Source organism: Piliocolobus tephrosceles, chromosome 7 (genome assembly GCF_002776525.5).
Source record: "Piliocolobus tephrosceles isolate RC106 chromosome 7, ASM277652v3, whole genome shotgun sequence".
NCBI lineage: Eukaryota > Metazoa > Chordata > Mammalia > Primates > Cercopithecidae > Piliocolobus > Piliocolobus tephrosceles.
In genome coordinates this window covers 56742332-56757230 of record NC_045440.1, presented here as the reverse complement: position 1 = coordinate 56757230, position 14899 = coordinate 56742332, and the positions used below count along the sequence as shown (strand labels likewise).

General features: G+C 42.5%; 1 protein-coding gene and 1 non-coding gene across 4 annotated transcripts in view; one reads left to right on the top strand and one right to left on the bottom strand.

The window, feature by feature from the left end:
• LYN (LYN proto-oncogene, Src family tyrosine kinase) overlaps positions 1-14899 on the bottom strand; it is a 139126-nt gene that overhangs the window by 101113 nt on the left and 23114 nt on the right. The gene's annotated exons all lie outside the window — the stretch shown is intronic.
• Positions 13861-13992, top strand: LOC111524874. The gene has a single exon (XR_002725891.1). It is a non-coding gene; the product is annotated as a small nucleolar RNA SNORA1 (small nucleolar RNA).

The following is a 14899-nucleotide window of genomic DNA, read 5'->3' as shown; positions in this document are numbered from 1 at the left end:
CACGAGGTCAGGAGATTGAGACCATCCTGGCTAACCCGGTGAAACCCCGTCTCTACTAAAAAATACAAAAAACTAGCTGGGCGTGGTGGCCGTGCCTGTAGTCCCAGCTACTTGGGAGGCTGAGGCAGGAGAATGGCGTGAACCCGGGAGGCGGAGCTTGCAGTGAGCTGAGATGGCGCCACTGCACTCCAGCCTGGGCGACACAAAGCGAGACTCCGTCTCAAAAAAAAACAAAAAAACAAAAAAACAAAATAAATGTTTCTGTAAAACCAATAAAATACTACCATTTTTAAGTCAATGATCAACTCAATAAAATTTTTTTCTGAAGATTTAAACATGAAACTATCACGAGATAATTTACCATAAAGGGGAATTATCAAATTGACTTACTCAAAGTTCTATATTTACTGAACTTAAGATAGCTGTAATTTTTATACCATTATTTGATATGCTTTTAAAACAATGGCTACCCTTTAAAATATTAAGATGCCATTAATTGTGAGTTTAGAGGTATTAAAATAGAAACATACTCATATCATATCTTAGAGCTTATGGTGTATAGTAAGTACATGCTTACTGAATATCCATTCCTTTTTTTCAGAAATCATAATCTTTGTTCTCTCTTATCCTCGATGTCTCTCTCTCTCTTACTCTCTTCTCTCTCTCTCTTTCCTTCTCTTTCTCTCTCTCTCTTTGGCAGCACTGCTTCATATGTTTTATATGTAAGGAGAATTTACTTTTTTTTATTTTTCATTATTTTTTGAGACGGAGTCTTGCTCTTGTCGCTCAGGCTGGAGTGCAAAGGCACAATCTCGGCTCACTGCAACCTCCGCCTCCCGGGTTCAAGAGATCCTCCTGCCTCAGCCTCCCAAGTAGCTGGGATTACAGGCATCCACCACGATGCCCAGCTAATTTTTTGTATTTGTAATAGAGACAGGGTTTCACCATGTTGAAAAGGCTAGTCTCAAACGCCTGACCTCAGGTGATCCACCCGCCTCGGCTTCCCAAAGTGTTGGGATTACAGGCGTGAGCCAGCTCCAAGATCATAAAATTTAAAGATCCAGGACCTCAAATACTTCTTCTTTGTTTGGTTCTGGTTTCACAGAAGTATTTGTTTTTTTAAAAAAAATGAGTTTAATAAAATAAATTTTAAAAAACTATAGTTAATGTAAATAAACCTGGATAGCAGAGGCTTAATGGTATCTGGGATTGCAGTGTGTATGTTCACAAAACATCAGGCAAAGAACTTTATGAGTTGCAATATGGAAGGCAGGCAGCATCCATTCTAGAATGCCAGAGAGATTGGACAGCTGCAACACAGTGATGGAAACTGAAATAAAAGAGATTTTCAAAAGGAAGGACAGATAATAGATAAGGCTTTAACACAGAGTACAAGCAGAGTCATCAGCCCATGGTTAATACAATAAGTATTATAAAATGTAACTATTTAATCTAACAAAACCATTTGTACTCTCCCAGTCTAATTGGCAATTATTAAATTAACCTAATTCAAAGCAGGTGAAACCCCAGGCACACAAACAGATGGCTAAGAGGCAATTTCAAGTTGAGTAGTCCCTGAATCCCATCTGAAACACATCATTAGCAGTGCTCACCTTTTCTACATTTGTTTGAAACTTGGCTCCACTGTTACAAACAAAATGAACAGGATGGGTGGGAGTGAAGAGAATAGCAACTTTCTTGGCCTTTCTTATTTTACCAGTTAGGTAAATCTACTGGATGTTGTAGTGAAACAGTGTTTTCTCATGTCTGGAAGGGGAAGGTGAGGGAGGCTGATGGAAAAGAGGTAGGAGGAACATAATCACCAACTATGGCCATTCTGTTATCTGGGCTCCCAACAAAATTCCTGAAAATGGAGGCCTCGGGAAAGGTTCCAGAGATTGGGCTGATCCTAGAAGGCATGCGGCCGGCCGGCAGGGCTGTGACCTACCCGGGCCCCTAGTCCCAGCAGCTGACCTGGCTTGATTACTGCACAGTGTCTCTCTGAACTCTGAAGGAACTCTACACAGCTCACATGAGCAAATAAGAGCCTTCTCCTTTTCTCTTCATCCACTCTCACCTTAGGGGAGCATTTGCACCCTAAAGCATGGGGGCCGCCTCAGTATATTTCATGTCAAATACATAAAGTGCTTACAGGGAGCAGCAGGGCTGGCTGCCTTAGAACACAGTGTCTCCCTTCCCCTTAGATTAGTGTCTGAGTCCTCAACCTCTTCTCCACCTCCTGGCCGACCTCCAGACCCTCCTGGACCTCACCAGCCATCCTAAAAACCCTCTGACCTGGCCTGTCTTTCTCTTATTTCCCATGCCATTCATAGTCCCTCTTCTTTCTCTCTCTGTCATACGTGCACACACACACACACACCCCCCAACAACCCTCCACCTCGCCATTCTCCATGCTGCATGCTAGTCCACTTATCTTTCCAAAAGCAGCCATGGTTTTATCTCTCCCCTGTTTCCTCGCTCGTTGCTCATCTGATAGAGCTTAGCAAGTCACTCCTCCACAATAACCTGTCTTCCTGGTTTCATAAGCTGCTCATCTCTTCTCATACTCTCTCCCAGCCACAAGGAAGCCTAGTACTCCAAGGCCCTTCATACCTTCTGGTGCCCTCGCACCTGCTTGCTTCCCAGAATAACCCACCCCATAAGCAGCCTCCTTCATGTTTCAAATCACCCATTTCACAGACCACATCCTCTGTAAAAACTATGCCGAATTCCCAGACAAAACTACGCGTCCCTTCTTCCACGTCTGTGCTTATTTCAGGTAGAGCACTTGTCTCATGTCCTATTCCACTCAGTACCTTCAGCACCCAGGACACTGCCAAGCCCATTACAGGCGTTTACACTTTGCTAAATCATTTCATTAATAAAATAATTTATGTGCAATTATTTCTCCTCCACCACTGGTACCTTTAAAGTAGTTGAAATTCGGCAAGCACAACTTTAATCGTTTTATTCAAGCTGGTGTTTTCTAGATTTGCGAGTTCCAAGAATGACCAGAGTACTTGTAAAAAATACGGATTCTTGGGCCCTGCAGCAGGCAGCCCCTGAATGACACTTTACATGGGGGCTGTGGGCATTTGCATTTGTAGCAAACAATATAGGTAATTCTTATACTCACTTGACTTAGGGTACATTTTTGTCCCCTACTAAAATCTGAATACCTTTGGAAAGAAAGCAACATAGCAAACTTTAAAACTATTTATATTTCAATGCGAATTATTTGGTAAAACCTTTTTGCTAAAAGATTTTAACAGAGGGGCTGGAGGAAAGGAAACAGTCATGGGATATATCCAGTTTTGATTTTTGCAAAATTTTTTTTAATATGAGGCCATTTTATATTCAATCCCTTTGTAATCAAAATACTTACCTTAGTAAAATGGTTTCAACAGGCTGACTTCCCACTAACTCTGTTACATCATTTGTCATTTTTAATAAGTAGCATCATCAATTCTTCTAGTGGTTAAATATTGATAATACAAAATATAGATTTAATTATGAAATTTCATTACTATATAAAAGTAAAGTCAAGGAGAATAAACTTTTTACATAAAGGCCATTTTAAGAGAAATTATAATATTTATAGTCCATAAAAAAAGATATATTTTTAATCAGGAAATATAATATTGTAACTGTGCTTATGTGTATTTCTTTTTTTCTTATAATGAAAGAATTTCTTTTCTTTTCTGTTTTTTTTTTTCTTTTGGATGGAGTCTCACTCTGTCACCCAGGATGGAATGCAGTGGTGTAATCTCGGCTCACTGCAACCTCTGTCTCCCAGGTTCAAGCGATTCTCCTGCCTCAGTCTCCTGAGTAGCCACCATGCCCAGTTAATTTTTTGTATTTTTAGTAGTGACAGGGTTTCGTCATGTTGGCCAGGCTGGTCTCAAACTCCTGACCTCAGGTGATCTGCTCGCCTCGACCTCCCAAAGTGCTGGATAACAGGCAGAAGCCACCATGCCCAGCCAAGAATTTCTTATTTGGGTTAAAATTTCCAAAACTACTTAAGTGCAGGCGTGATATGGTCTAACCATAGTGTTAGATTTTATAAAGGTTGTGACTGTGTTCAAGCCTGATTTCTTTCCTTGACTGGCTTTCATTGCAAAATAACCACTTCACTGGGAAAAACATTTTGTTTCATTATGCCTAGCAACACATCCTAAGAGATACATTGCAAAAGGGGCACACAGAAATCTGTTACACAATGAAATATTCTTTAGTCAAATTCTGTTGAAGTACATTTATTTTTACCATCATTTCTTTTCTTGTAGCAGTCTAGCTGGTGTTTAAACGATTATCTCGAAGGTAGCTTGCCCCAGTTACACTGTGCTCTAAGTTGTGCCTCTCTCCTTCCATTTGAGCAAGGGAACACTAGATGGGAGAAAGCGGGGAGAGGGCTAGAAGGGATGTGGTAAAACACACCACGATGATCTTGAGCTCACTCAGAATCAAACTTCCACATCTCCATTTGGACGCCCACCACACCCCGTCAATAAGACCTGTCCATATCACAACACACTCGCAACCCACTCCTCTCCCATCTTCTCCATCTCAGTAAAGGGCACCAGGTGCTGAAGTTTAAAACCAAGAAATCGCCCTTGATCCCTCTGTTTCTCAATCTTCAAATCAAATTCATCAGCAAGGCCTTTCCACGGCCATGCAAAACCTATCCCCAACTCATGTCGCTTTGACTACCTGCCACAGTCTCCAGGGCAGGTGCCCCACAGCTCACAGGACTGCCCTCAGGGTTACCAGCTAAAATACAGGACACCCTAGTACATTGGAATTTCACATATGTATAAATACTCCCCCAATTCAGACTTCTTTCCACCAAGTAGTGAATGCACATTTCCACCTGCTGCCCCTATGAGTTCAGGGTCACCAGGAGAGTAATCTCAGTCTGTACAAAAGAGATGGTTGATGCAATTACTTGAGTGTTTCATTGTATTTTAACCTTGTAATTTTAAAAATTTAGGCCGGGCGCGGTGGCTCAAGCCTGTAATCACAGCACTTTGGGAGGCTGAGACGGGCGGATCACAAGGTCAGGAGATCGAGACCATCCTGGCTAATACAGTGAAACCCCGTCTCTACTAAAAAATACAAAAAACTAGCCAGGCGAGGTGGCGGGCGCCTGTAGTCCCAGCTACTCGGGAGGCTGAGGCAGGAGAATGGCGTAAACCTGGGGGGCGGAGCTTGCAGTGAGCTGAGATCTGGCCACTGCACTCCACACTCCAGCCTGGGCGACAGAGCGAGACTCCGTCTCAAAATAAATAAATAAATAAATAAATAAAATTTAAAAATAAAAAATAAAAATTTAGTAAAAAGCCAGTCGGGTGCGGTGGCTCACACCCGTAATCCCAACACTTTGGGACACCAAGGTGGGCGGATCACTTGAGGTCAGGAGTTCGCGACCAACCTGACAAGCATGGTGAAACCCTGTCTCTACTAAAAAAAAAAATAAAATAAATATACATATATATATTAGCTGGGCATGGTGGTGGGCGTCTGTAGTCCCAGCTACTTGGTCGACTGACGCAGGAGAATCGCTTGAACCTGGGAAGCAGAGGTTGCAGTGAGCTGAGATTGTGCCACTGCACTCCAGTCTGGGTGTCAGAGCGAGACTCTGTCTCAAAAAATAAAAAATAAAAAGTTAGTAAAAAGGCAAAAAACCAAGGTGTTGATACAAAAACTACAAAAAGCAGAGATGCCACAAACCTAATTCAACTGCAACAAGATGAAAATCACAAGGCAGGCTGAAAGCAGGGACTCTTTAGCTATAAGCAAAACAATTTTTGACTTAAGCTTATAGCGTTATTGGGAAGAAAATACATAAAATTAAAGAACAAAAATGAAACCTGAACATATCTTGAAAATTATGTCAGGCCAGACGTGGTGGCTCACGCCTGTAATTCCTGCACTTTGGGAGGCCGAGGCGGGCAGATCACGAGGTCAGGAGATCGAGACCATCCTGGCTAACATGGTGAAACCCCGTCTCCACTAAAAACACACACAAAAAAATTAGCCAGGCACGGTGGTGGGAGCGTAGTCCCAGCTACCCAGGAGGCTGAGGCAGGAGAATGGCGTGAACCCGGGAAGCAGAGCTTGCAGTGAGCCGAGATCATGCCACTGCACTCCAGCCTGGGCGAAAGAGTGAGACTCTGCCTCAAAAAAAAAAAAAAAGAAAGAAAGAAAATTATGTCTAACAACCCCAAAATTCATATGGAACCAAAAGAGAGTACAAATAGCCAAAGCAATCCTGTGCAGAAGGAACAAAGCTGGAGGCATCATATTACTTGACTTTGAATTATTCTGCAAGGATATAGTCACCAAAACAGCATGGCACTGGCATAAAAATAGATACACAGATCAATGAGACAGAATAGAGAACCCAGAAATAAAGCCACAAATCTATAGCCAACTGATCTTTGACAAAGTCAACAAAAACATACACTGGGAAAAGGATATCCTTTTCAATAAATGGTGCTAATAAGGGAGGAGACCACCCCTCATATCATCTTATGCCCAATTTCTGCATCCAAAGAAAGAAGAAGTAAAAACTAAAGGCAGAAATGAAATCCACAGGCAGACAGCCCGGCGCCGCACCCTGGGCCTGGTAGTTAAAGATCCACCGGACCTAATCAGTTATGTTATCTATAGATTACAGACATTGTATAGAAATGCACTGTGAAGGCCGGGCGCGGTGGCTCAAGCTTGTAATCCCAGCACTTTGAGAGGCCGAGATGGGCGGATCACGAGGTCAGGAGGTGAAGAGCATCCTGGCTAACACGGTGAAACCCCGTCTCTACTAAAAAATACAAAAAACTAGCTGGGCCTGGTGGCAGGCGACTATAGTCCCAGCTACTCGGGAGGCTGAGGCAGGAGAATGGCAGGAATCTGGGAGGCGGAGCTTGCAGTGAGCTGAGATCCAGCCACTGCACTCCAGCCTGGGCGACACAGTGAGACTCATCTCAAAAAAAAAAAAAGAAATGCACTGTGAAAATCCCTATCTTGTTTTGTTCCAATCTAATTACTGGCACATTCAGCCCCCAAATCACGTACCCCCGCTTGCTCAATCAATCACGACCCTCTCACATGCACCCCCTTAGAGTTGTGAGCCCTTAAAAGGGACAGGAATTGCTCACTCGGGGAGCTCGGCTCTTGAGACAGAAGTCTTGCCAATGCCCCTGGCCGAATAAACCCCTTCCTTCTTTAACTCGGTGTTTGAGGAGTTTTGTCTGCCTCCCATCCTGCTACACTACAAAAACTGGTTGCCATATGCAGAAGAATGAAACTGGACTCTATATCTCTTACCATATACAAAAATCAACTCAAGATGAATTAAAGACTTAAATGTATGACCTGAAAGCATAAAAATACTAGAAGAAAATCTAGGGAGAACACTTCCGGACATTGGTCTAGGCAAAGAATTCATGACTAAGACCTCAAAAGCACAGGCAACAAAAACCAAAGTTGACAAATGAGATTTACTTAAACTAAAAAGCTTTGCACATCTAAAGAAATACTCAATAGGAATGAACAGACAACCTGTAGAATGGGAGAAAATATTTGCAAACTACGTATTCAACAGAGGACTAATAGGCGGAATTCACAAGGAACTCAAACAACTCAAAAAAAAAAAAAAAAAAGCAAACACAAACACACACACAAACAACCCCATTAAAAAGTGGGCAAAGAACATGAATACATGTTTTTCAAAAAAATACATACAAATAGCCAGCAAGCATATGAAAAAAATCCTCAACGTCACACATTGTCCATGTGTGTAGATTATTTAGCTCCCACTTATAAGTGAGAACATGCAGTATTTGACTTTATAAATTGTTTCACTTAAGATAATACTGCATGTTCTCACTTATAACTGGGAGCTAAATAATCTGCACACATGGACACAGAATGTGGAACGACAGGCAATGGAGACTTTGAAGGGTAAGAGGATGGGAAAGGTGTAAGAGAGAAATTACTTAGTGGGTACAATGTGTGCTACTCAGATGATGGTTACACTAAAGGCCCAGACTTCACCACTGTGCAATATATCCATGTAACAAAACTGCACTTGTACCTTTTAATATTGTATAAGTAAAAAAGAAACAAAATTATGTCTAAAAAGGAATGTGCAATTATAAATGGTTTAAACAGCCTGGGTGTGGTGTCTTAGGCCTGGAATCCCAGCACTTTGGGAGGCTGAGGTGGGCAGATCACCTGAGATCAGGAGTTTGAGACCATCCTGGTCAACATAGTGAAACCCTGACTCTACTAAAAATACAAAAATTAGCAGGGCATGGTGGGGGGGCACCTGTAATCCCAGCTACTTGGGAGGCCAAGGCAGGAGAATCGCTTGAACCTAGGAGGCGGAGGTTGCAGTGAGTCGAGATTGTACCACTGCACTCCAGCCTGGGTGAAACAGTGAGACTCCGTCTCAAATAAATAAATAAATAAATGGTTTAAACAGCTTAGCTGTCTGGGAATTGATGCCCTTATCACCTTTAATTCTATTTTTAGCTTTCAAGCTTAGGAGGAAAAAACGGGCTGCCTGCAAATCATCCATGGCATGGCTAATGAGCAGTATGACCAGGTCCTCAAGCAGCATACGCTAATCCCTCCCAGGATTTTATAATCCCCTTTATTCATTAGAACTGTTGGAGTTTCTAAAGAAGTAAAACTTGAAGTTTTGGTTTCAACCCTTACGATCTGCTAAGGTAATAAACTGTTTGTAACAGTAATTCCGCCCTTTCTCTTATTTAAATATACATTTTTAAAAATTTGTGTTTATTTATTTTAACTACTTACTTATTTATGTGAAGCAGGGTCTCACTCTGTCACCCAGGATGGAGTGCAGTGGCCATATCACAGCTCACTGCAGCCTCAACCTCCCAGGTCCAAGCAATCCTCCCACCTCAGCCTCCCTAGTAGCTGGGACCACAGGTGTGCACCACCATGCCCTGTTAATTTTTTTATTTTTGTAGAAACAGGGTCTCCCTATGTTGCCTAGGCTGGTCTTCAATTCCTGGGCTCAAGCAGTCCTTCCACCTGGGCCTCCCAAAGTGCTGGGATTACAGGCGTGAGCCACTATGCCCAACCAAGTTTGATTTTCCACCAAAAACAAAGCTCCTACAATGAAAGGTAAAGATCCTAACTGTGCTGACATCAGTTCTGACAGATGTATGTGCCCATGTAATCACCTTCCAAAACCAGACACCGAGTTTTCTTGCCACCTCGCCGGCCCACTGTGCTCCTTTCTAAGGCATCCCCTCTCATGGCCACTGTTCCTGAACTTCACAGAAATGAAGTGCATATTCTCATCTGTTTGACTTATTTTATTGAAAATAATGTTTATCAAAGAACACATTATAGGTGAAAAAAGTTTTTGAGATTCAATCAGTGTTTAATATATCAGTGTCTCATTTTTTGGTTGAGTAGCATCCCATTTTATGAATATATCAAAATGTTTTGAACCACTCTTCTGATAGTAGACATCTGAGATATTTCCAGAGTTGTATAATTATGAATAAAGCTGCCATATATAGAACTGCACATGTCTTTTTGTGGACCTATGTTTTTCTTTCTCTTGGATTAATACCTAGAAGTGGAATTCCTTGGTCATGAGGCAGGTATATGTGGATTTTCTAAGAAATGACCAAAGGGTTTCCTGCAAGTGGCTATACCTGTTTATACTCATCTCCCTGATCCTTGCCAGCATTTGGTCAGTCTGTTTTGTAAGGGATGGCAATAGCTCACTGAGCAAGCATTCATGATCCAGGAAGAGGAAAAATCAATAGGACAGGGTTATTAAGGACAGGACTTAGCTTACAGGAGGGCTGCTCCTTCTTCCTCCATCTAGAGGCTTACACCTCAGCTCAACTGTTGTTTAAATGGGGTTCATTTCATTTATTTTCTCTGTCTCTCTCCTCTCTCTCTCTCTTTTTTTTTTTTCTTTTTCTTTTTCTTTTTTTTTTTTTTTTTTTGGTAGAGACTGGGTCTTGCTATGTTGCCCAAGCTGATCTCAAATTCTTGACCTCAGCCAGGCGCGGTGGCTTATGCCTGTAATCCCAGTACTTTGGGAGGCCGAGACAGGTGGATTACCTGAGGTGAGGAGTTCAAGACTAGCCTGGGCAACATGGTGAAACTCCGTCTCCACTAAAAATACAAAAATTAGCTAGGCATGGTGTAGGCGCGTATAATCTCAGCTACTTGGGAGGCTGAGGCAGGTGAATCACTTGAACCCAGGAGGTGGAGGCTGCAGTGAACCGAGATCACACCATTGCACTCCAGTCTGGGAGACACATTGAAACTCTGTCAAAAAACAAAACAAAACAAAACAAAAAAACAAATTCTTGGTCTCAAGCAATCCTCCCACCTCAACCTCTCAAAGTATTGGTATTACAGGCATGAGCCACTGTGCCTGGCCCACTTATTTTCTTTTTTATCAAAGCACTTTCATATACTCTTTCACAACCGACCCCTATTAAATCCCGATAAGAAATTCTAACAGATGGCAAAAGATGACTCAGAAATGGAGTAATTTGCCCAGAGTTTACAGGGCAACCTCACCATCCCAGTCCTCTAACTAAACAGGTGCTGCATATCTGCACATATCAGATGAACTACTCTATGGAAAAAGAAAGAAAAAGAACACCATCGAACTACTGAACGCTGCGAGTTATGTAGAACCATGCCGCACTTGGTGGTTTCCAACTACATGCTCCTTTCTCACCATGGGCTTCTTTCCACAAGTCAGGATGTATGGGCGACCTCTGGGACTGCCAGAGGTGTGTCCCAGGAACAGAGGAGTGGGCTCTTTGTGTGGGAGATGCTCCAGGCCTGAACGGGAAGTCCCTGGAGCAAGGGAAGCTCCGTGCACTCACATGATGCATATGACACAGAAAAGGCAACGCTGTTTTGGTGAGTGAGGCTCTCCCAACAGATGGCAGAGGAGTGAGGCTCTCCCTGCTCCCCTGCCCACCCCATAGGCCTCTTAAGTGTTTGGGGGTGACTGGGAAAAGAAAGGACTCCAATCCTGGGAAACTATCCATCCTCTAAACTGGGACCTTTGTAGTTTCCTTTTCTCAAGATGAGCTTGCGGTAGCTTTTCTAGCTGGGTAGCTAGCAATTCTGGACACATCTCAGCACTCCAGGACATCTGACATTCAGGTGGGAACTGACTGGATATTAATAGGGCCACCTTAATTCACTGATCACCATGTTTTCTTTTTTCTTTCTTTCTTTCTCTCTTTCTCTTTCTTTATTTCTTTCTTTCTTAGATGTCGTTTCGCTCTTATTGCCCAGGCTGGAGTGCAATGGCACGATCTCGGCTCACTGCAACCTCCACCTCCCAGGTTCAAGTAATTCTCCTGCTCAGCTTCCGGAGTAGCTGGAATTACAGGTGCCTGCCACCATGCCTGGCTAATTTTTTGTATTTTTATAGAGATGTGGTTTCACCATGTTGGCCAGGCTGGCCTTGAACTCCTGACCTCAGGTGATCCACCTGCCTCAGCCTCCCAAAGTACAGGGATTACAGGCATGAGCCACCACGCCCAGCCAGATCACCATATTTTCTAAAATAGCCCAAAGACTCCCACATAGCTGAATCTAGTAAAATGATTCTCATCCTTGGTACACAAGCAGAATCACCCGGGGAACTCTAAAAATACTGATGCCTGGGTCCTCCACCATTCCCATTTCATTGGTTAGGGAACAGCTTGGGCATGGGGAGGTTTAAATGCTCCCCACTGATTCTAATAGCAGCCAGGGTTGAGAACCACTAGTGATATCCCACACTACAACCTTACCTGCTTTTGAGAAAGGGTAAAATGCACAGTCCAACAATGTAGGGAACCTTGTCAAACCCTGAGCTCCACCTTAGAATTGAAATCATAGCAATGGAAACCATCTATGTTTCTTTATCTTTTTTTTTTTTTTTTTTTTTTTTTGAGACGGAGTCTCACTCTGTTACAAGGCTGGAGAGCAGTGGTGCGATCTCGGCTCACTGTAAACTCCACCTCCCAGGCTCAAGCAATTCTCCTGCCTCAGTCTCCCGAGTCGCTGGGATTACATGCTGAGTCACCGTGCCTGGCCATGTCTTTATCTTTTGTAGGTGCATGATCTGCAGGGCAACACATACAGAAATTATGTTGTGTGGCATTACAATTCCAGCCCTACTAAAGAGTGGGGACTGGAATTTATCCACTGCTAACCTAACCCCATACCTGAACTCAGAACAGAAAAAATGCTCAGAAAAAAGGGTGAGCTGTGATTGATAAATAGAACCCAGGATTGTAAATACATTTGCTTGGTGTTCAGTAAAGTTTAGTAAAGTTGAATTTCATATCATATTTCATATCATATTCTAAGAAATTTATTTTCGTTACATCAACCCGACAGTCAAATAATTAGTTACTTACTCTTGAATTTGGTTACACTATAGCCATGAAGAAAATGGTAGTGTTTACAAAGTATTAGCTTCAGGGTATATTTTATTTAAAAAATTGTTCATTGTACTTATTTCAGATTTATCTATAAAAGTCCTGCTATTATTTTTTTTAATTTCAGGAGTCATTCTACCTCATTATTTATCAACTTTCAGAGAACAAATTTTTTACAAGTGATGAAGTAATTCTACTTTATGTTTGAAACTCCAAGCTCTATATAAATGATAAAACACTTTTCTTTTTTTAGACACTGTCTTACTCTGTTGTAATGGCACAATCACAGCCCAATGCAGCTGCGACCTCTGAGGCTCAAGCAGATCCTCCCATCTCAGTCTCCCAAGTAGCTAGCTGGGACTATGGGGCATGCCGGCATGCCTGACTAATTTCTTTTTATTTTCTGTAAAGATAGGGTCTCTATGTTGCCCAGGCTGGTGTCAAACTCCTGGGCTCAAGTAATCCTCCTATCTTGGCCTCCCATAGTGCTAGGATTACAGATGTGAGCTATCATGCCCAGCCTGGATAAAACACTTTAAATTCTACATTTAGAATAATAGCCAGGTTAATCATACATAGGTAACAAGTTACTTTCAAAAGGAAGGTCTCAATAAACCTAAATTATGCAAATTAGATTATCAATATAGAAATAGAAAGAGCTTACAGTGAAAACTATCCTTCCGGGAAATGATTTATCCCTGATGTTAAAGGGAAAACTTAGGAGAGCAGCAAACTTTCAACCTATTCAGTTCATGAAAAGTTGGTAATCAAAAGCACTCAAGTAATTTTTTAGTCTCTTGTTGAAGTTTATTTCGTCTTTGTCTACTTTCCCTCACAGGGCATGATACAGAAGCCTTAATATTTTCATTGTTCCCTACTGGAATCTCTGTTCGTTTGAATACTTTAAATAAACACCTCAAAGAAGAGCTGCTCACAATGAAGACAACTTCCCATTCAAGAAAGTACAAGGCCCAGCGCAGTGGCTCACGCCTGTAATCCCAGCACTTTGGGAGGCCGAGGTGGGCGAATCACTTGAGGTCAGGAGTTCGAGACCAGCCTGGCCAACATAGTGAAACCCCCATCTCTACCAAAAATATAAAAATTAGCTGGGCGTACGCCGGGCGCAGTGGCTCACACCTGTAATCCCAGCACTCTGGGAGGTTGAAGTGGGCGGATCACGAAGTCAGGAGTGTGAGACCAGCCTGGCCAATATGGTGAAACACTGTCTCTACTAAAAAATACAAAATTAGCCAGGTGTGGTGGCATGTGCCTGTAATCCCAGCTACTCAGGAGGCTGAGGCAGGAGAATCGCTGGAATCCAGGAGGTGGAGGTTGCAGTGAGCGGAGATCGCACCACTGCACTCCAGCCTGGGCAACAGAGAGAGAGACTCCGTTTCAAAAAAAAAGCCTCATTCTAGATGAGAATGGGCATTGTTGACCATGGTGTCCAAAATAGTTAATGTGGCTAAACTGAGACAGGTTATGCTTCCATCACAGTATGCATATTGCAGTGGTGACAATGAGACCTGTAACATTTTGCCATGCTTATGAGTAAAATATATAGGAGAAAAATGTTGACTTTTCAATATTAGAAACAAAATAACATTTAAGTAATAAGGAATTTTCAGTTCTTACCTCATAGGACTACTTTTTTTTTTTGTATGTTATATATTGACTGAAACATTGTAATGTGGTACATGACTGTGTCTTGGATCAGGTGTCAAAATATAAGTGTACTTTGTACAATTCAATTTCTAGGAAAAAAATAGCTGGGCGTTGTGGAGCACACCTGTAATTCCAGCTACTTGGGAAGCTGAGGCAGGAGAATTGCTTGAATCTGGAGGGTGGAAGTTGCAGTGAGCCAAGATCACGCCACTGAACTCCAGCCTGGGCTACAGAGCGAAACTCTGTCTCAAAAAAAAAAAGAAAGAAACAAAGAAAGAAAGTACACTGTTAGGGCCAGGCATGATGGCTCATGCCTATCATCCCAGCACTTTGGGAGGCCAAAGTGGGCTGATCACCTGAGGTTGGGAGTTCCAGACCAGCCTGACCAACATAGAGAAACCCTGTCTCTACTAAAAATACAAAATTAGCCAAGCATGGTGGCGCATGCCTGCAATCCCAGCTACTCATGAGGCTGAGGTGGGAGAACTGCTTGAACCTGGGAGGCGGAGCTTGTGGTGAGCCAAGATCGTGCCATTGCAGTCCAGTCTGGGCAACAAGAGCGAAACTCTTCTCAAAAAAAAAAAGAAAAAGGAAAAAAAAAAAGAGAAAGTACACTGTTAGGTTTTTTAGAATGATGATACATCATTACTGACTCACTTGGCTTCCGCAACCAGATCCTTTCGTGTGTTTGTGCAGTCATGACTACATTGCTGTCCTGAGGTAGTATATTAACTCAAATCACAGTCCAAATGTCATTTTTGCTTTAGGTTCTTCTCTAT